General features: G+C 41.7%; 1 protein-coding gene across 1 annotated transcript in view; it reads left to right on the forward strand.

The window, feature by feature from the left end:
- Positions 1–22637, forward strand: part of ARPP21 (cAMP regulated phosphoprotein 21) — a 105169-nt gene that overhangs the window by 65105 nt on the left and 17427 nt on the right. The gene's annotated exons all lie outside the window — the stretch shown is intronic.

A 22637-nucleotide genomic window follows, 5' to 3' on the forward strand; every position in this document is an offset into this window, starting at 1 on the left:
TGGGGTTTTTTTTATGTTTTTGATTGTGTGTTTCTTTAGTGCACATTTCCCCTCATAGGGTGTCCAAAACAGTAACTCCGAGGTGTGTGTGGGGGTGTTGTTTCCCAATAGGGCTTGCAATTATAGATGTGGCAGGTAGGAGAAAGCATTCCTCTCTCTGTCTGGGTTTGGCACAGATATTCTGAATGGCAAAGTGAGTTCCCTGAAAAAGCATCGATACGAAAGTCTTTAAAGATGCAAGTGAAGAGCCCAGACATGAGACATGAACAAGACTTATGGGGTCATCCAACCTGTCAACCTGTCTCTGTAATGCGACTGCTGGCAATTTTGTTCACGCTCTATCAGGCACTCAGGGAAACAAAGACACAGCAAACACAGCTATAACTAAGCAGTTGATTACTTTTTCTTTTTTTTTTTTTTGTTTTGTTTTTGGTTTTGTTTCATGTTCTAACAAAATGAGCGTTGTTTTGGTCAGTGTCGCGCTGGCTGGCTGTGTCTGCTTTCATAACTTTGTATTTATACATTCCTGAGAGAGACAGGGGTGAGATATTGCACGAAGGTCATCTGTCTCTTCTGACTGCTCCTGCCTGGCAGCCTGGTACCATATTTATTATCTCTATACAGTGAGTCTTTGAACCTAAGTTGCAAATCAACTGAGATGACATTATCTTGGTCTACTGTACTGTTATAAAACCGTATTTGTCAGTTAAATGCTACATCCATAGCACAGCAGACATTATGGTAACTGAAGTGCACAAGAGATGGTCTGAAACACTTGAGTGATGTTCTGGAGAAGATCCAGCTATTTGATCTTGAGGAAATCCTAGTTTTACAAATATATTGTAGCACAGGAGCTGTTCTGTTTGAGTGCAGACAATGCAGAGATGCAAATGCTAATTTTGTTTCTGTTTACTGCATCGTTTTCCTTACATGTTTGGAAAACACAAGTCAAGGAGCTTGTGTAAAATCTCTAGCGCGTCAGTCTTTTCCTGCAATTTGCTCTTTCAGCTGCCTGCTCAGTTGGAAATATTATTCTTATCTCGTGTTTAAAAAATGAAAACATTGTGACTATGGTGTAGACTCCCTGCTGTGGCAATGATTTTAAACATTTAGCTATTCTCAGATCTTGAGATTTGGCGGAGAACAGATTCCTCAAGCTGGTTCATCCCTTTGGGCTCAGACGCATCCTTTCCTGTAGTCGTTGTCCGAGCGAGTATAGGCATGCCAGGAAGCAGCTTGCAGTTTCCTACAGATCTTTTCTTGGAGATGGTGTAAGGATCATGCAAATTTATGTTCCACTGCATCCTTTGGGCATTTGGAAAAAAGCTAGATTTCCAAGATGTCACATAATTTGTACTAAAATAAAAGAGAAATTAAAGCATAGAAAAGTATATTATTTATGCTATAAGTTCATTGCAGGAGGTTCACTTTAAGCACTGAGACACCAAAAACACCAAATGATTTGGTGATGGTTTGAAGTGGTTTCATGCCCAGCATTGCTGCATCTGCTTTTATTCCCATCAGCCTGCCCACACCCATACATTTTGCTCCTTGTGTGCCCTGTGGCCTCAGCCTGCCTGCAAAACCCTCATCTCTTTTGGCTCCTCTTAGATGCCCAGTAGCTGCTTGCTGGACAGGAGACAATGTTATGGCACCGCAGTGGATTGACTGGTGGCACCTAAACAGAGCAAGTAACTGCCAGCCCGTAACTCAGCCTTTTGGCCATAGGGCAGGTGAGCAGGGGTGTGCCTCTCCTCTTTCAAGCCACTGATTTTTATCAAACTTTACCAGTGTCATGTCTTTGCAGCTTCCATCTCTATGTCAAATGTGATAGAAATGAGATGACGAGCTCAAAAAGTTACTCTGAGGGTTATCTGAGGGAAAACTGGCAGAGTAGTCACCCTCATTTTTCCTTCAGAAACCAGTTTTTAAAAAGCCAAAACACAAAATCACCAAAAAACCTTTTAAACCTTCCTAGAAACCTGTACATGACTGGAAAACAGCAATCAGCAAGCAAGTGTTTCAGATTGCAGGTTTCCCTTCCCATGCAGGCTTAGCTTCGGATCAGCAGGTTGTGCGGGAGCCAGGGATAACGAGGGGCAGGGAAATGAAGATGTGAAGGAGAACAGCGCCGGCGAAACAGAGTGCAGGTCAGGAATACTGAGGATGGGAAGGGGGAACAGATGGGAAGGAGGCAGATGAAAAGATGATTTCTGAAATGGTTTCCCCAAAGACCTCGCGAAACTTTGCTGCTGTTTTGGAGAGGGGAAGGCTGTGGCGCCAGCAAGCCCGTGGGAGCCCTGGCTGCCTGCCTGTACCTGCCGGCTGGCTCATACGGCAGCGTGCACAGGGAGGCAGCCTCAGCCTGGCAGCTCAGAAAATGTTTTCTTAAAATAAAAAAAAAAAAGTTTGCCAGCTTGGGGGAGATTTTGGAAAGTTTCAAAGCAGCAGCAAGGAGTTCAGATCTTACTTTCCCCACTTCAGGCTGCAGAGGTCAAAGTCTGATCCAATGCCAGCAATTTGTTTTCATTTTTCTTAGAAAAGGTCTCTTCAGGAGCAGGGCGATATTGATGACTTTTACGGCAAAGAGCTGAAGTAAAATGTCAGCACAGCATCTGTGGTGGCTAAGGGAGCCCGTACTCTCTCGTGGCTCTGGAAGGAAAGGAATATTAAGTTAAATTTTCCTAGGGCAGAAAAAAAGATGAGCTCACCTAAAATTAGATTAGAGCTCTGGCAGCAATAAATCATTTGGAGAGAAGGATGAGAAATTTTTGTGTGTTTATTTACCTTTTTTTTTTTTTTTTCCCCCCCTTAAGTGCTGGCTTGTATGAAAACTTAAGTGACCCATTTCTGGCAGAAGCCTGGTACAAAGAGTGTTGTCCATAAAGATTTTATAAAAAACTCTGCCATTTGATTTACGTTTGTTTCTGTTAAAGCCAAAATGTGGCATCTGATGGCATGGTAGTGTGGTCTGTAAACAGAAATACTTTTATTTCACTCAGATACATACCATGGTTGCTCTTCTTCATTTTGCTGCTTCTGCACCATTCTCGTGTCCAGTCCTCTGCAATGCAAAATTTTTCAAAGTGTTGCCAATTGAGTGGGGCCAGGGGCAAGCTGGTGTCTGTCACACCATGGCACGCATAGGACATCGTAGGTGGATTTTTAGGGCATGTTCAGGCAGCTGTTCTCAAAACCAGCATGCTCATTTTTCAAATTATTTGGGTATGTTGCTATTACTCATTTCTGCACTCTGTAACAGGTGATACTTAAGACACTATGAAATGCCCAGTTCTGTAACCACACAGAACAAAATCTTATTTCTGTATTCCCATCTAGCAGTACCCCATAAATTGCATGTTTAGCAACATCGGTATTTCATTCTTCAGTAATTATCTCTATGTTGATAGTTTCAAAAGCTTTAAATCCTAGTTATTGTGTTTGAATAGAAAAATAGAGATATATTGATGATAAATCAGCAATTATTTGTATTTTATCATGATAGAAGAAATCAGCCATGTGTTATTTTATATCTGTGTCTCTATTTTCTTTCTTTATAGCAAGTGCTGTGCACTTCGAGGATTTTTCATCTTTAAAGTGCTTCATAAACATGAGCTGATAAGTACATGAGTATTACTTTAGGATATGCAACTGTGCTTATTGCCGTTCACAAATGAACAAGCTGCAACAAATTACAGGATTTTTTTCCTACTGTGGTTCATTGTTGTATGGCTGCCTCATGTGTTCCGGATAAATACATAGCGCAACAGAAGTTTTAGGGATAAAATAATATTTAGATTCTTGTTTGGGCCATAGTTCTAAAAGGCAGTTAGCTTGGCCGATCACACGGTTGTTAGGTAAAAATCTGTGGCGTGTGTTTTGCATCAGTAATGAAGATCATCTTTTGAGGAGATTAAAGCTAAGACCTATAGTATTTGCTTGAAAAATCTTCCAGTCAAAACTTTACACTTTATTTCCAGAGAAAATAAGATGGTATTTGGCATAATTGGATGGTCTTTAATTCCTGCAATTAATGTAATGATTTTAGGATTTCTCATACATTTGAGAATCCACAAATGTCGCTGGTATAACTTGTTTCAGTGCCCAGATAGCACAGGAAGGCTCAGATTGCTTGGGAAATCTCTGCTTTTTCCTAAAAGCATAATTGTTGGTTGTGTACAGTAGCACCATGGGCAAAAAGAAGTCATTATGTGAGGAAAGTATGTTTCTGAACGCTGCCTGGATTTAGAGTCCTTTCTTAATAAGTATCCATGGATCTTCTGTAAACAGCAAATATTTGTCTTGAAGGAAGGGTAATATTTATGATGGAGTACTGTATTATTAGCCTTTACAGCTTCCAGTAAGGAAAAAAGAGGTAATTGTCTCTTTAATGCGTCTCTGAAACAAATTTTAAGCAAAGACAAAATGTACCTTAAGAGAGTCCATAAACTTGTTTAGGTAGAAATCAGAGTCAAATTGACAATGAAATACTGAATTCTTGCTTAATTTAATCATTTAGGTGTCAGCATAATTGAAGAGTGTTATCTTCAAGTCTGTTTCATCCTCTTTGTCTTCTGAAAGCATTTGTCACTATAAACTGATACTGAGAGCGGAAAAAAAAATAAAAAAAGGGGGAAGGGAAGTGTGCAGCACTAAAAACAAAATTGGTTTGTTATCATGGTCATTAGAGAACCTTATAAAGAAAGATTGCGGCTTTCTACCTTCATTAGCAACCTGACAGGAGCTCATGGTCCATGAGAGATTTGTTTGCATAATTCCATCTATAATTTCTGTGCTTATATAAACATAAACAACTTCAATTTTTAAGTATCTAATTATCTGAAGAAACTATTTCTTCAACAGTAATTGCTTACTGCGCTATTGAAACAGATTTGTACTGAAGGTGTCCATCTGTGTTTAATGCTATATTTTTTTTACAGCAGCCACTGCTTCTCCTGAAAAGCCTTGCTGGGGGGGTGTGCGTCTCATTTTTGCAGGGATTTGACAGGAACGGGGTGGTGAGAGCCCTACTGTTTTAGAAACTTAAGCGTAGTGCTGCGTTCATTAATGTTGATGTAAGGCTTTGAAATTTAAAAGCATTTTATTAAATGGTAGGGCCAGGTCAAGAAGGAGTTTGCAGCCATTGCAGTAGGAGGACTAAGTTCAAAATTGTGGTCTTGAAGTGATCCACACCAATATTATTAGTTTCTGTCCAAGTATTTTATGTTTAAATTACCCAGAAACTTAATGCTTTAGCTACAAGTGCTTCCATTTTGACAGTACTGAGTGTCTTGGACCAAGAGTATCTGCAAGGCAGAGCTAAGCGCTCCTCCTGCCAGCTGCCTTAGAGACTTCTTCTGACGGATGAGCCATGGAAGTGCCTGTAGCAAACCTAGGGGACAGCTCTTCAGGCTTATTTTGTGTGGTGTTTTTTTTCTTTTCTTTTTCCTTTCTCTCCCCCAGATCACATCTGGAGGAGAAGGAGCCCTTGGGTTTCTTTTTTAATTTGTTTTTATGATCTGGTTCCAACTTCAGGCATTCCCATGGTATGAGAAACCCAGATGCCTTGGCCTGAGAGGGTTTTAACCCATGTTGTGCGCTGCAGGGGAAATGCTCACCGGGATCTCTGCTCTTCAGGGACATTCCCCATCTTTCGTTAAAAGTGTGAAGGACCAGAGAATTGAGTACATGAAAAAGAAGGGCATAAAGCAAGAAATTCGCTTAGTTCTGATGATACATTTTATGTTGGGTTTTTTTGCAAGTTTAAGGTCTTGCTTTTCTAGTATTTCACTACTGTATATGGTGTGCAATTAAGATGAGCGTTGCCTATTAGCTACCCGTAGGGAGTTTCCTACCTAGAGTTTTGCACCCTGGATGTCACTCCACTGCTGCTGGAGGAGGTTTCTATGACTGAGAAAGCGTTTGAGACTTTTCAGAAGCTTGCTGGGAGAGCCAGGACTGGGGCTTAAAAGTTTTTAAACTTCTCATCTTAAAAACACTATCTCATTTTTCTATTCTCACCTTAAAAACATTCCTGTTGTCCTGACATTAAGCAATAGTGCTGCACCAGTACTGAAACAATGTTCAGCTTTATATGGAATATCTGTAATTTAAATTAATAGCAGAATTAATACTATCGCACTCCCTGCAGCATACTCAATTCTGAAAATTAAAAGGCAAAATCACTTTTGTCAAAAAGCTTTGTTCTTTCTCAGATGACTCGTTTAATTATTCAGCATTCACACCAAGAGAGGGAAGAGAACACCGGTAGGCTCGACAGCAATAAGAGTCTTAACACAGGCGTTTATTTGTGATTTTCTTTAAAGGCTTCTCAAGTTTTGTCCAACTTCTCTAGCACTAATTAAAATCTAAGCCATTTCTAACAGTGTTCCTGGGGTTTCATGCTAAAACAGGATTTAAAAAAAAATTTTTTAGAGAATTAGGATGTGTAAATCTCATGTCAGTTAATGTACAGGAGCAAGCAGAGAGAGAAAAGATTTCTAACAGCATTGTACAGTGGGTAGAATTTCAAAATAGCCTCTGTAAAAATTGCAGAGGCCACACGAAGATGTAGAGAATGCTCTAAGGTATTCAACAATGTCTACAAAGAATCTTTGTATTTCTGTCTTTTCTTTGCCAGAGTGTCATACATCATCTCTATTGCTAATTCTGTGTTGGATCAATGCACAGTGCTCCCACTTCTTGCGATGGAATTTTCCAGCGCTGAATAATTGAGAAGTTTATATTGTAGTCCTTGAGAGCAAGACAGATTTAATCTTTTCTTTTTTTTTTTTTCTTCTTTTTAAATTTTTTTTTTTCTTTTCCAATACCATCCTGCCATTGCTAGAACTAGCGGAGCCCCACCACTGACCAAAATGCTAGAAGGCCTCTCTGGAGAGGCAGAGGCCATCTCCAGCTCTGCTTCAGGCATGCTGCTCGCAGTAGGCCTGTAGGCTTTGGAGCTCGGTTTTCTGTAACTTTCCTGCAGATGAAAGCATGCAACAGGATGGAGAAGTCCAGGAGGGCTTTTGGGTCTAAGCTAATAATTGAAGAAATAGTCCAAATGTACACCAGAGATCTGCATTGCAGGGCCGGGGGGGGCTTTTGCCTTACAATTGCTATTGATTGAGAATTTAAGAATTGAAGCACTCTTTGCAGTTATGAAAATAGAACAGGACACTTACTTAGAATGGGATGAGGTAGAAGAAATGCGTGTATGAGCTGCCTGGAAGAAGGGCCACAGTATGTGCCTCAGTGTTAGGGCAGAGGAACTCAAGGAGGATGTCCCAGTAACTAAAGCCGTGTTCTGCTGACCAGCCCTGATATGTTAAAAGGTCCCAGGCCTTCACCTGAATTCTGTTCAACCTTTGTTATAATCAGTTATTGTTTACCTAAACAGTCTGCAAGAACAGCATCCCTCTGCAATCGCAAGGACATTTTCATTTGACTCACCAACATTATATATATGGAATGTATGCATTTATACAGCAAATGAGCAATTGTTTTAATTTCTCTTTTGTTTGTTTGCAATCGAAGTAAGGCTGATAGTGTGGCTGTGTGAAGGAGGCAGCCCTTGAGTCTTCCCAAAGAAAGGCGCTGGTTTCCTTAGCAACAGGCAAGGAGGATACGTGATACCTCTCCAAATAGTTCTTCACCTCTTCCCCAGGTCCTGCTCTCTGTTGCAGCTCGCTCATTATGCACGGGAGCAGATAACATTCCTGCAGCATGAGCTAATCGTAATGCGTGGTGGCTGGTAGCTGTCATTGGTATTGGACAGAAAAGAAAACAAAACAAAAAAAAAATTGAATTTGCTGTCTGAGTGTCTGGTTCTAACAACAGCTTGATTATTTCTGTTATTGCTGGTGATACATAGTCCCTGCTGAGATTTCACTTCAGTGGGTATCGCTGGCATTTATCATTATGAACGATAAGGATAAATGCAGGTTTTCTTGCTGCGGACTCTGGTGAGGGTTCCCTCATGGCTGATAGGATGTAGATTGAGAGGGAAAAGAGGTGATTCTTTACTCAGCCTTTGCTGCCAGTCTAAAGACCTAGCTGTAAATGCGAGTCATTTTACGTTAATTCACTCCAGAACTGACAAATAGAGGTTGGTTAATACTATCGAGAGCTGCTGTTTCTGCTTCTGTTTATGTGCGGGTGGCAAGACGTGACTATATCTTCATCAGGAATGTTATTTTCAGGATGGAGAGAAAAATAAGCACATCACTCAATATGTTAAACTGAAATTCATTTTTTTGCAAAACATTGTTTTTAACCTAGAGATTTCCATGATGTAGAAGTTTGAATCCCTAAGCCAACCATACCTGAAAAATGGAAGGTTAGATATACTGAGGTAGAAGTTTATCTGGAAGGAGATTTTTCTTCTGTATTTTTATGTATTTAATTTAATTTTTATTTTCAGTGCAATGCTCGGGATCCAAATGTCTTATCTACAGATACAGTCTTTTGACTACTGTCATACAAGCGCTTAAGAGCAAGGAAAGGAAAAACGGCCAATCTGTGTGATAATGATTATTGTACCATAGCCACGCCAAGGAGCTACAGGTAGCCTCTGTGCTAAGAACTGTTTATATAAATGTGAAGAGATTTTCCTTTTCACCCCTGAGGTGCAGCAAAGAGCTTGCATCCAGGGCTAAAGAAATATTAATGTAGGCACGTTAGTGGCCATCCAGTTCAGGGATGTTGTCTGTCTCTAAGTTCCTTAGACAGCTTGGGTAAATAAGAAGAAGAAAGAAAGAAAAATCTTTTACTGCAGCAGCTGTTCATTCATTCATTATCTGTAAAATGGTGGGCACCCAAAGTTCTCATTGAGTGCTGAAAATGGTAAGTAGCTTTTGGGATCATACATGCAGGATCCTCATGTGTGCTTGCCTAAATATTACAGTTTAGGAAAATTCATATTTTTGCAAGTATTTGAATTTCTCATCATCTTCAGTCTCAGTGTTCCTTATATTTGCTTATACAATGAAAACCCCCAGCCATAATGAGAAGTGAGTGGATTTTGCCTGTAAGTAAGAGCAGTCTTTTGCATGTTGCTAATCATTTCTTTCCAGAAGACCTCAGCCTTGCGGCGTTACTTAAAGAAAAAAAGAATCGGGGAAAAAAAAAAACAACAAACCAAACCCACAGGCATTGCTGAGCAAGCAAATATTTAGGATATAGATATATATATATACACACACATATATATATATGCATCTTTGCTCTTTTTGTCAGCCTGTGTTATCAAAACAATTTATTATACGCTTCAGCACTGTCCTTGGGGCTTCCAAGTAGCATGCTGGTAAAACAGAACATCTTCAGTAGCTCAACAATGTTGCATTTCCAGTTTGCTCCTTGTTGAGAGCCACCTTTCATCAGGTACCAAGTCTGCAGGAGTGCAAAAGATTGGATTTTTACAGGTCCTACAAGGAACCTCCACAAATTAAATTTTTAAGGTTGTCAAGTACCACTTTATAGAATAAGCAAAAGAGGGGAAATGTATTAAATTATACGAAGCAATGTGCTACTTCAAAATGATTGCTGTGTTAATAGTTTGTGTCAAATGGCAATTTTAATTTGGTCTCTATTGGAGAAATAGAAAGCAGTTAATCTTTTGTAGCACATCGTGAAAAATAAGGGCTTAAACAGGATCTCAGTGAGGCTATTCCTTCACTTAACCTTGAGCTGGGCAATAAATAATTATAAATGTAGTTACATCGCAAGGCAAAAGTAATTTGGTGAAATAGAATTATCATATAGTGCAGGAATTAGAAATCTGAATTAGGTTTCCTAGTGTTCTTTGTTCCAGAAAAGTATGAATTTGCCTGTGATTTGTGTCTAAACCAGTGGACCCAGGTTTTACAAAGCATCTTTTATATGCAAGCTATCACCAAATTGTTTGTATTAGAGTGCTGGCATAGGCAAATGCTCTTGCACTCTCTCAGCTATAACTCACACAGAGCCTCTGATGATAGGACTTGTTTTATGGAGGGGGAAGGTGATGGACACAGTGCATGGGTGTATTAACATCTTTCAGATAATTTCCTGCTCTTCACTCAGGGCACCGTATCATCAGTGCTGCCTTCCATGAAATTTTCAGTGGTACCCCATCACACAAAGTTTCCGCTCCATTGTGGTGAGCTGCTGAGGAGACTAAAGATACAACTCAGAGCTGCTTTACCCGGAGCCTCTCCCTCCTGGCTGTGCAACTTCAGGGGACAATTTTCCCCTCAGCGCCACACTGCTGTTCCTTACAGCTCCCACGCATGCCTTGTAGATCCCAAAGCATCATTGCTAACCTTGCTTCACCATGGGGCTTTTCTGCCAACTTGCTGAAAGCCGGTCAGTGAAAGGATCAATAAAGCATATATGATATGGGTCATCAGTTCATATCATGGACCTGTGTGCAGGATGCTCTGATAAGGAGAGGCAAAGGATGGGAAAAAAAATATGCAAGAGGAAGTGAAAGAGCTGTATTTCTCTACTCCAGAAGTGTGTTTCAACATAGTGGCCTACTGGAGACATAGGCAGGAGCCATTCAAGCCCCTGGCTAGCTCTATAGAAATGGGAAGCTGTAGTTTGTTATGTTGAGGTCATGTGAAGAAAACTTTCCTAAGTAAAATAATACAAATATTATTCTGCTTTTCTTTGAATCGCTCATCTCTGTCTCCCAGAAATATGGCCTTTCACTATAAGGAGCAAGTAAATTGTTGCTAGGAAACATAGCTAGCAATATCAGCAGGTTTGTAGGGCATCATGCAAAGTCCTGTTGAGTCTGTACACTGGTGGCACCAATCTCAGGGAGATACCATATGTCTGCAGTGAACCATATTTATACCTCCATGGTGGAAACCTCACAGCGGTGAAGACTCATCTGCTTTTGTCCCTTTTGTCCATGTGTCGATAGTGAGCTATGGAGTGTTTGCAAACTAAATTGAGGAGATTTCTTAGTTTTATAATAAAATGTGAAAAATAAATGTAATGTGTAATTGTGCACATGCTTCTCATTTCTTCTATGCCAATTTGAGACTAACCAAATGACTACAAAAGCTGCCATGGTATGCTTCAATTTGACAGAAGTTAATAAAAGGAAGTGTAGCTTGTACTTCTTTTCCCCCCCCCCTCCCCCGCTTTTCCTCCCCTTTGATGTATTTACTTGTTCTGTTATAAGGAAGAAAGTGGAAGTGCGGAGCTATTCATATTTATTAAGAGTTGTAGTCAGTTGAGCAGTGTGTGGTAGGCCTGAATCTTTTTAGCCTTCAAACCAACCAGTTTTCTGACCGATTTGAAGCCCGGAGGAGGGCAGTTAGTTCAGTTTCTGTCCGCTCGTTCTACTCTGTTCTGATTAATATGAGTGTACAGTGGTGTTTGAAATGCATCAGGCAGCTCATTTGTGCTATAATGTGGCCTATTGTGTAAATATAGAATGATATGATTTATTGGAGGAACAGGTGTGGGCATGTGGAAATACAGTTTGCCTTAGAGAGTTGTTTCTAATTGACTAGTAAAATGCTGTTTCCGAGTAGGCTGTAATTAATCAGCAAGAACTCTTTTCCTGAGTTTCCTCCTGTAAATGAACAGACTCAGCACATCCATCAAGTAGAAACTGAGAAAACGAGAGGGGAAACAGCCCGAGTCTCCAGTGAGCAAAGTGGTTGTATTGCCGTGAAGCAATCCCAGCAGGACGCTTTGCTGAGCGATCGCAACATTGGCTTTGAAAAGAAAACCTGAATTTCTCGTTTCTCGTAGGTTCGTTAAAGTTTTAGTACGCTTGCAGTGGCTACTGCATACCAAGAAGGCAGCTCAGGTGGGTCAAGAAGAACGACGGGCACAAAAAATGGGCTGGTAAACAAAAACGGTTCTCTGGTACCTCCTTAAGTGGTGTCACGTTCTCTCTCATCTTCTCTTTTTGTTATGTTGTGGTGCGCAAGTACATTGGTGGTTACTTGTAATAGCTCTAATCATGCTGAGCTCACTAAGCACAGAAGTGAATGTCAAAAACTTATGTTGGATATTCATTTTACAGCAGCATTGTTACAGTGTTTTCAAAACTTTTAGGTCTGGAGATGTTTAATTTGGAGGTGAAACAAGTGATAGCCCAGTTTTTGTAGTCCTGTACTCATTTGAAGATCTTAGTATGTTTTGATCATCAGAAGTGTCATGTAGCTTGATTTTTGTATGTATTGTGTTGGTGACAGACGTTCATGCTAAGAGGCAGGACTTCACCGTGCACACTACGCTGGTGATGGAATGGGGGTGGATGTTGGTAGATCTGCTGCGCAGGTGCTTTGAGTTCAGACTCTGCTTTAGTAGATTCAAGAATATCTCATTTATCTTCTTGTTCAGCCATTTGCAAATGAGTTTTATTTTTGGATACCTGGAAGTCAAAGGCCTCCTTGTTTAGAGCAAGGTCTGTAGAGCTTACTTGTTAGAGAATGGTATTTGCAAGGAAGGCAGGCTTTTCTGGATGTGGAAAAGAGGGGAATGTTTGGGTGTCCATTATGGGAATCAGCCTCAGAAAACCACCTGCTGAATTTGCAAGAGTTGACTTCTCTTCAAAAATCTTAAGAACTAGCTTGTTGACGTGAAACCCAGAAGTCCAACAGTTAGATGGGGTTGTGTATATAATTTCATATTTTGGTTGTGCTGTAAATGAGCAAAAGTTGTAATGTTCCAAATTGTTGTTCAATTCCTTAGGTCAAGGTCATGTGCCATGTCTTTCTGGTGCATTTGAAACTAGGGATAATTTTATATTCATTTTCCAAGAATGCCTATGAGTCGCTTAAGAAACTGTCTTCGTCTTGCTGCACAGTGAAGGTACTAAAAGCACTCTTTCAGGATTCAGTATATCAGATTAATTTTTACTGTTGCTCAAAAAGTGGCTATCCAAACATTATCTGTTGCTTTCTAGTGTCTAAAGAAGGATGGAACTAAGAGGAAGATACTGAATCTGTCCTTTTTAAAACCTTGTTTCTCTAAACACCTGTAATCTCTATAACTCACTGTATATATCATACTAGAAACAGAGCCTGTGAGCTACAAGCGTTCTTGGGTAGAATTGTTTTGGCCCCGAGAACTGCCCCTTGTTGCGTGAACATTGGGGACTTCCTAGTACCAGCAACTCAATCTTGTTTAAAAAGTACTAAAGATTTTTTTTTTCTTGGAAACAATTTTGTGAGGTTAAGAGCAATTACTGTATGATAGAAGGAAAGGTGAAATAGGCAAGTTTATTGAAATAGTTCCCCTGATTTGGCTGCTTTTATGTGAAAACCAGCTGTCTTCCTTTGACTTGTCCTCTTTTCCCCCTGCAGTGGAACTCTGGGCTACTGAAGTGTATACTCAACATCCATTCCTGTTCAGGTAATCATTTCAGGGATATGAGCCCCATCCTGCTCAACAGGACTTGCTTACGTGTTTAAAATGTTTCCTGCCATAAGGATTATTTTTTTTCCTTATCTGAGGCAAAAGCATGAACAGAACCAAGTACTACTGCTTCCCAAGGGACAGTGGATTCTGTTCTGATCCCAACTGACCAGCAGCTAATTTCTTAACATCTTCAACACCCGTGCTTTGGGATGACCTCAAGACCAGATAAATTCGTGTGTAGCTTTTTTGCCTGTTTATTTTTCAGTGTGCTCTGCATCAATCTGTTTCTTTCCAAAGACGAACATCCTTTATACGATTAACAAAATCCCCACATGCATGACTTCTGAGTATGAGGAGAGCGTGCTCAGGCTGGTACATTCATAGAATCATAGAATGCTTTGGGTTGGAAGGGACCCCTAGAGGTCATCTAGTCCAACCCCCCTGCAGTGAGCAGGGACACCGCTAACTAGATCAGGTTGCTCAGAGCCCCGTCCAACCTGGCCTTGAATGTTTCCAGGGATGGGGCCTCCACCACCTCTCTGGGCAACCCGTTCCAGTGTTTCACTATCCTCATTGTAAAGAATTACCTCCTTATATCCAGTCTAAACCTACTGTGCTTCAGTTTAAAACCATTACCCCTTGTCCTGTCACAGCGAGCCCTGCTAAAAAGATTTTCCCCATCTTTCCTATAGGCCCGCTTTAAGTACTGAAAGGCCACAATCAGGTCTCCCCACAGCCTTCTCTTCTCCAGGCTGAACAAGCCCAACTCTCTCAGCCTGTCCTCACAGGAGAGGTGCTCCAGCCCTCGGATCATTTTTGTGGCCCTCCTCTGGACCCGCTCCAACAGTTCCATGTCCTGCTTGTGCTGAGGGCTCCAGAGCTGGATGCAGTACTCCAGGTGAGGTCTCACCAGAGCAGAGCAGAATAGTGCTCCCTCAACCTGCTGGCCACACTTCTCTTGATGCAGCCCAGGGTACAGTTGGCCTTCTGGACTGCAGAAGTTGGCATTCTTTCTCCTATGATTAAACAAGGACGCAAGAAAACTTGTGGCTTCACGCACCAACTCTCCTCAGGGCAGGAGGTTAACATTTGACAAGAAGAATACCCTTTTGAGGTGTCCCAGTAAAAGCAGATGCAGATTTTGTCAAGGCCTGATCTTTTGAAATTCACTTTGCCTACTCAGTGTACTTCTCACAGGATTTTTCCCACAGCTCATAAATTTCTACACCTGTGTAAGGGCTGATGCAAAGTCTTTATGAGCTGTCAAGCTCAAAACCATTTTGAAGTCCTCCTGTGGTTCGTAACATTGGAAATATGAAGATTACAAACTCTGTTGGGAGGCACTTCAGCACTTTATAGGGCAAATTCTGTTGCAGTATATAAGACTATTATGTAATTAAATACCGCATCTCATTCATACACTCCTAAGTTGCTGGAATTAAGGTTGTAAGATTACATTGCCTTTTCCGGATTTCTGAGTGTTAACCATGCCACCCTGGTGCTATCTGAGGCCATAAGGACACATATCCATTGACTTCTGTTCTAAAAATCTGGAATGTGTGACTCCTTAAGGCAATGCAGCTGTAGCCAAGCAATGACAAATTTCTCACGGTTTTCAGTGCTTGACTTTCATTTTGAGGGCCTGCTTGTCTCTGTAGAGATGTCTATGTGTGGTTTGCTCCAGTTCTATTTCTCAAGCTTTTTCTTACAGGTCATGCATCCCTAGCTTTAGGAATAACTGCAGCTCCCTGCTGAAGGGTCCTTCGGTAACGAAACTGCTGTGATCACACTGTGGGAAAGAGGAGCTGGCATGAAAGGAGACTTGGGGGTGGGGGGGGAGGGAGTGTTATTTACTTCAGACCTTAACCTTCTGCTGGCGTGAGCTGACATTTGGGTCAGGTGCGTCCTGCAGCATCAGATTTCTTACTTGTGTGCAGGGCTTGGGAGACAGTGGTGCTGCATGACTAAAGGCTAGGTAGGTTTTCCATCCCGGCCACTTCAGCGTTTGGTCTGAAGAGAAGATTATTATCTACTGAGTTAGAATTGTATTTGTATTTTGGCAGTACATGAAAATAGAGCCTTAACAAAGAGATACCAGTTGTCCTTGCTTTAGCGAGCAATAATATTGATCACAACAAGATGGAGAACCTTTTGTCTTCTTGTTACAAAAGATTGTTATCTTGACATAACAGAAACTGAAAAATTGAACATAATATAGAGGCGAATTTTCCTTTCATTTGAAGGGCAACACTGCAAAAAGACACTTTACAGTTACTAGGCTGTAAAAGCAGGTGGTAAAATACCATCAGCTTTTATACGGTATTCACCTTTTATGGCAGCTTTCCAGAACCACTGTCTTAGGCCTGGGAATCCTGCTACTGTTTTCCTCGGAGACTAAGAAACCTGACATATATGGGATATATCCAGTTTTCATGTTAACTTCTTGTTTGTGCTGCCAGAGTTGCTGGAGTCCTTGAGTAGACCCATGGCTTGGTATTATTGAACACCTAGTAAAAAGGAAGGGAGGGGAGGGGATTATGTGCCTCAGCAAGTTTCTAAGCAGTATGGAGAAAATGGGGAAAGGGAGATAGCAAGGAGCAGATGGCAAGAGCAGAGACCACCTTATCTCCTTTCCTTTTGATGGTGCTCTCTGTTTAGTCTGTGTCTTGCAGAGAGAGTAATGAATTCATAAGTCAGTCACACTCACTGTGCCCGCAAGATGCTGGGTTTTGTTCTGTTAGGAGATCTCAGAGGCCCTGGAGACCATCCTTGTTTCCCTTTGGAATAAAAATGAACTGCTGCTGCAGCAGCTAGGCTGGCTGCTGTGGCTGGAAAAGCTGTGCAGCATGGAGAACCTGGGAAGCTGTCAGAGGAGATGGAGGTGGAGCAATCGTTTTCCAGTGAATTGGGCTCTTCAGGCAAAGTAACATTTGTGCCCACATGGAGAAGTTAGCCTTCCAGTGAAAATGTCCCGAAAGACATTTTGAAGACTGCAACATAGAAGTGGGTGTTTGGGAATGAGGGAGATTTGGAACCCAGGTAAGAGTGAAATTTTCCAGGGAACAGGGCATAAAGTGAATGTTTTCTGGATTAGAGGGTGTGGGGGGAATAGAAATAAGCATTTTATGGTCAGTTTTACTGCCCTAAATACTGGAACTCCATGAGGGTTATTTCATCACTTCAGGACAAGCGTGGGTAGGTGATGGGGTAGGAAGGGTATTCGTATTTCTTCTGTCACTGAAACCAAGTCAGGGGCTATGGCAATTACTAATGCCTCCTGCCCAATTTTCAGTGGAGAGGGGAGAGTCCTTCCCCTGCTCAGAGGTAAAGTTTAGCAGAATATTTCCAGTCTTTTGGTAAGGTAGAATTTGAGGGATGCTGCAAACATGCTCCTTTATTTAAGTAGCAAATGTAAATCTGAAGTGTGTAGACAAGAAAACGAAAGGGGAGGAATGAGTTCCTTGTTACAGCTTTGATGTTCAAGTTGTTACTACTGAAGAAATAAAAGTGCACCCGTTCTTCTCCCTTGCTTGAAGAAATCTATTTCTGCCTTGTACTTCTATTAAGTGCTGTAAAAAAAGGTCATAATTACAGTGTACTGAACTAATTCTTTTACACTGCATTGAGTTTAAAATAATGTTGAATCCATATTTCCATTAGCTAGCAATGAAAAAACTGTTAAGAATAACACTTAACATCCAATCAATTCAATTCCTGCAAATGTTTCTAAAGTAGAATGGTGCTGCAGAGCCGTAAATAAATGGAAGCAATAGCCTGCACTGTGCTGTAATATCTGTACTACCCAGAATTTCAATTCAGGGAAATGTTCTTTCTTCTAATCATTAGATTAGAGCTACAAAAATAGATAAAGGGGCAGGTTCAAAAAGGTGCTGAGCTATTCTTTCCCATATGCTTTAGAGAAATTAGGAAAATAACTACTAGGTTTTGCCACTTTTGCATCTTCTCTAGGTCTCCATCTGTAGGGAAGGCATTTAGCTAGCTTACTTTTAAAGTATCCACCTGTGTGTAGGTGTTTTATACCATTTCAGTTAGTGTCACTGGGGCATTTTTCATACAGAGACTGTAAATACAGAAAGACGATTCTCAGGCATTTACTGGCATAAACTCAAATGGCCAGCTTCCTCTAAAAAGTTATATGAGCTCATTCTGTAAGTATGCAATATATCTGAGGTCCTCAGGTTATATGGTAATGGGTATCATAGAAATAAATAGATATTCATTATCACTTCCCAGGGGAGTGTTTTGGATTAAATAGAAGTTAAAAATGCCCACCAGAAACAATTTGGATTAAACAGAAGTTAAAAATGCCCACCAGAAACAAACTCTGTTACATGTGCTTGTATCTTTTGGATGTGAGCCGATTACAGTATAATTGCTGATAAACTTATTTCGATTCACAGCAAGATGTAACTGCTTTGACCAAGTCATTAATTTCTCTTGTTGCTCTTAATTTAGGAGCTGTAAAGACACAAAGTTGTGCTTCCTAGCATGTCAAAATGGGAGGGCTGTAATAATTGGAGGCAGATATGATTTGTTAAACTTTCCCTGGTAATGTGAGGGGAAGGGTCTGTTGCGTGGCTCTCCATGGCACTGTCCAGGGACATGTTCCGATTTGTTAAACTTTCCCAGGTAATGTGAGGGGAAGGGTGGCTCTCCATGGCACTGTCCAGGGACATGTTCCCTTCAAAGGACACCCCCTGAAGTCCAGGTTGACTGTGAAGTCAATCTTGGTCTACGCTAGTACGTCAGAGGGTAGAATTTTAACCTAAAGTGTCTTAAAATGAAATGATTTTTCAGTGGTTTTTACAGTAGTAAAACCTTGCTGTGGGAAGAGACTTTGGCGTCGTGCTTTTTCTGTGCTCCTTTTCCAGTGCTACTCTGAGCCACGGGAAGAGCCTGGCTCTTACTGCAGGTTTGAACTGGTGTGACCAGTGAACAAGGGGGCCCAGTAACTTGCTTCTTCCACAGAAGCGATGATACAGGTGTTAGCATGGCCAAGGTGACTGCCATATGGCCAAGTCCCTATTCCATTCTGGATGTTAGCACAGCTAAACCATGGCAGCAGTTGGGTCACTTTACCAGACCTGTCAAAGCTGTGCAGCAGGCAGGTGCAAGGCAAGCTCTACGGTAGGTTTACAGCCTGTAGGTCTGCAGCCCGTGGCTCGCTTCAGCGCCTGCAACCTGGAAGCAAGAAGCAGTTGTTTTCCAGGTTCCACCTAAAAGATGGTGTCTAAACCGTGACCTTCCGTGCCAAACTTTGTTCCAAAGCCAATTTGTAAACGCTTTGTGTGTCAACTTTAGCTGGGAAGTCCCAGCCACTCTCACCATTGTAATGTTATCTTCCAAAAAGCCAAGGAAAATGCAGCTTTGATGTGTTTCACTAGGTGCTCAGATGCCGTGGCATGTGAGGTATTATCATGAAAACCACATTATCACAGTAATTCAGGGCCTTTGGGCATCTGATGTTGCCAATTGCCTTCACTTCTTGCTGGTATGTAATTTATCACTGGCGTGGCCTACCCTGCTAAAATGCGCCCTTTGTGGGCAGAGGCAAAGCTAATATACTTTCAAAGTGTATTTGAATTGCCTCAATAAATCACTCCTGTCACTGTGAGCAGTTTTATCACTTGCCAGAACAATACGTTATCTTCATGCTTTATAGTCGTGATACTATTCTGGACTTTCATTTGTGTAAATTCGAATGCATCGTAACTTATTTTATCAAATGAATTTGAGCAGCCCTGATTTTGTACTTGGTTTTGGTTTGGTTTTTTTTAAGTGGAAACTTTGCCTTGATCTGTAAAAAGGACAGCACTTTTATGGGATGTGTTTTATAGTAGTAGTTATTATTTTTTATTATTAATTAGCTCCAAGAACACTTGCACTTTGTTTTCAATTTGTTAATTTTCATTCTTTTAAGCAGTTCATGCAGCTGGGGTAGCTTTGTTCTGTAGCTTGTTTCCTCTCCTGCTCTGCTCTGTAGCAGGAAGAGCAGCTACGCAGCTATCCATGGACACGGCGTCTCTGCAGCGAGTAGGACAGCAGATTGAGGGAGGTTATCCTCCCCCTCTACTCTGCCCTAGTGAGACTGCACCTGGACTACTGTGTCCAGTTCTGGGCTCCCCGGTTCAAGGATGAGGAACTACTGGAGAGAGTCCAGAGGAGGGCTACAAAGATGATGAGGGGACTGGAGCATCTCTCTTATGAGGAAAGGCCGAGGGAGCTGGGCTTGTTTAGCCTGAAGAAGAGAAGACTGAGAGGGGATCTCATAAATACTTACAAATATCTTAAGGGTGGATGTCACGAGGACGGAGCCAGACTCTCCTCACTGGCGCCCAGCGACAGGAAAACGGGCAATGGGCACAAACTGAAGCATAAGAGGTTTCAGTTGAATATGAGGAAGAACTTTACCTTGAGGGTGACAGAGCACTGGAACAGGCTGCCCAGGGGGGTTGTGGAGTCTCCTTCTTTGGAGATATTCAAAACCCACCTGGAAGATGTCCTGCACAACCTGCTTGAGGTGAACCTGCTTTAGCAGGGGGGTTGGACCAGGTGATCTCCGGAGGTCCCTTCCAACCCTTGCCATTCTGTGATTCCTTGAGATGCAGGAGTCTCCCTGTCTCATAGAGCTTATTTGCTATCTGCAGAATATCCACCAAAGTAATCAATTGTGTGTATTTAAAATAAAAAACCTCTTCAAATCCAGAAAGCAGTTGCAGATAAGCCTTTCTACCTGAGACCTGCAGGACAGCGTAACAGGGAAGTCACAGGTAGTTAATTGAGCCTAAAGCATAATTAATTCCTTCATCCGAGGTCCCTTCCAACCCTTGCCATTCTGTGATCTGTGAGTCCTTTCTCTGAATCGTAGAAAACAGCCTGGGAACAGGAGCGGCATGAAGCGTGTCAGAGCTGCGAGGTGGAGCCCTGGCTCAGGCATGGGCTGGGGAGAGGGAAAGCTGTGCCTCAGCAGCCAGAGCCGCTCTCCTGGGCAAGGATCAGCTTTGCTCATGCTGTCCGCATGCTGTCCCCCTGTCCCTGGTGTGCTGGGTGGGACTGCTCCCATCCACCGGCTCAGCTGCCCCACCAGGCAGGTTCTGGGTAAGGTCACTGTAAGCTCTCGACAGACACAAGCTCATCCATCATGTTTTTCTTTTCCTGCCACAGTGGTAGATCTGCTTATGAGCGTGACCTGTGGACACTTCAGGACCTTGCTATTACTTGGAAGCTCCTTGCAACAGGAGCTTCTCCTCAGCTCTCCTTTCTCAGGGATGCTTTCACATTAAATGTACTGTTTCCAGGACAGCCAGTAAAATGTCTCCTTTTTATAGCCATGCCTAAAATACCAATGAATATTTATGAACCAATTTGCTATGGCTTCTCCTATGATGGGAAAAAACTGCTTTTCTTTTAATTGATGCAATAGCTCATTCCAGAATATGAGAACAAGGTTTATAAAGTAGTCAGTTTTTATAATTAGAAAATTATTTATTTGTAGCAGTTATATTTGCTAAAATATGACGATTGTATTTATCTGTTTTTTACTTTGAAGAAGCTACGCTAATTGTTTAAAATTGAACAGTGGCTCTACTGTAAGGAAAATGTATAGCTATAGACCGAGTTCCTTGTCTTGAGGAGTAGTCTAAAGGTATGACTTACATTTGTCCTTTTTCAGTTACAGAAGTTAGTGTTTATTCTCAAGGTTTGCACTCAGAATGAGCAGTAGTTGCTAAAGAACATTTTGCAGATGTGTTTGCAGATCCTGTGATTTTCTCTTTTCAAAAATTTTAGCTACACAGACATTTTTGGCAGATTGGCTTAGGCACATCAGCTACCACTTCAGAAATGCATGTTGTAAATTTTACATGGAGAGACATTTCTGGCAGCTGCTTTGCAGTTTGACTTTGAGCAGCCCCAGAAGAAGTATATGAAATTAGCTACCCCATCCAGACCACGTAAGCTAGAAACAAGTATTTTAGCCTCAGGTCGACTTGGATGATTGTGCTGCATTACATTTCAGTGATTGCGTGTATAGGAATGCATCTATACCCCTGCCCACATGCATAGATCATTTCATAGGGTCAGAGGAGCTCAGGATGGAGGATACTCATGTTTCTGTGAAAAAACACTAAGAAACCTACTCTTCCCACAGAAGACATCTCTTCCACCTCAGCTGAGCCTGGGGACCTGGCCGTTGCCTTTTAGCAAGCCTTGAAAAGCCTTTGCAAACCCTTCCAGGTTAATTTCAAAATGCCCGTTCGTAGTGGTTTGCTGGCAAATCTCTGATTTGCAGAGACCTGTAGTTCAGACTTGTGCTCTGGCAAATTACTCTTACAGTCTTGGCAGACTTTGGGCTCTGGGAATTTGGCCCTACCCTCGCAGGTGCTGACAGAAAAAAAATCACTCATCTTTTTTGGATTAAATTAGGCTTCTTCATCCAACTGAAAATTTTGCAAAGTTCTGTATGTAACCCCTAGCAAATTCAGCACTCAAAGATCTCTTCATATTATGTATGATATTTGAGATCTGTCATTTCTCCATTGACTATGGTTTTCACAGTGCAAGCCTGCATACAACATTTTTGCTTGACAGATCAGCCTTCTCATGCTGTTGCACTACTTGAGTTAACCAAAATATCCTTGTGTACTGATAACACTGGACCAGCTATAGTGGGAGTTTTCCAGCTGACTAATGTGCTCTGCAGTGAAAGCTGGGGATGAGCAAGGGCAGAGAGAGGTTTATTTCCATATAGCTGAATTAAGCCATGTTCTGGCTGAACATTTGGACATCTGTTGACCACAGGCCTGATTCCAGGCTTGCTCAAGCCCATAGAAAAACTGCTGCTAGTGCAAGTAGGGCAGGCACTGGCGGAGTGACGTCTGCCCATGTCCCAAGCGCCACTGTCAGCCTGTTGGCCAACTCGGCAGAGAGACTCTGGAATCAGTGTAGAAACCAAGCAGTCTCTTCTGAAGCCTCCTCCATCCTCCCTCTCCCTTTTCACTTTCTTCCGCTCTCTTTGGGACAAGATTTCTTGGCATGGTTGCGCAGAAAAGCTTGCCACCTGCTGCTGACAGTGTCGTATCTATTCATTTCTTTTGTGAATACACACGGAACTTGTGTCTCCAGGTGTTAGTGCTCTTGTTTTCATAAGTGCCACTAAACCCTTTTTAGAAAGGTGAAAGTTTACATCCACCATGCGCTCCTCTTTTCTTTTTAAAAAAATCTAGTTCATATTGTTCTGCCCACTCAAT

The sequence above is a fragment of the Egretta garzetta genome, unplaced genomic scaffold (assembly GCF_000687185.1).
Source record: "Egretta garzetta isolate BGI_Z169 unplaced genomic scaffold, ASM68718v1 scaffold170, whole genome shotgun sequence".
Taxonomy (NCBI): Eukaryota; Metazoa; Chordata; class Aves; order Pelecaniformes; family Ardeidae; genus Egretta; species Egretta garzetta.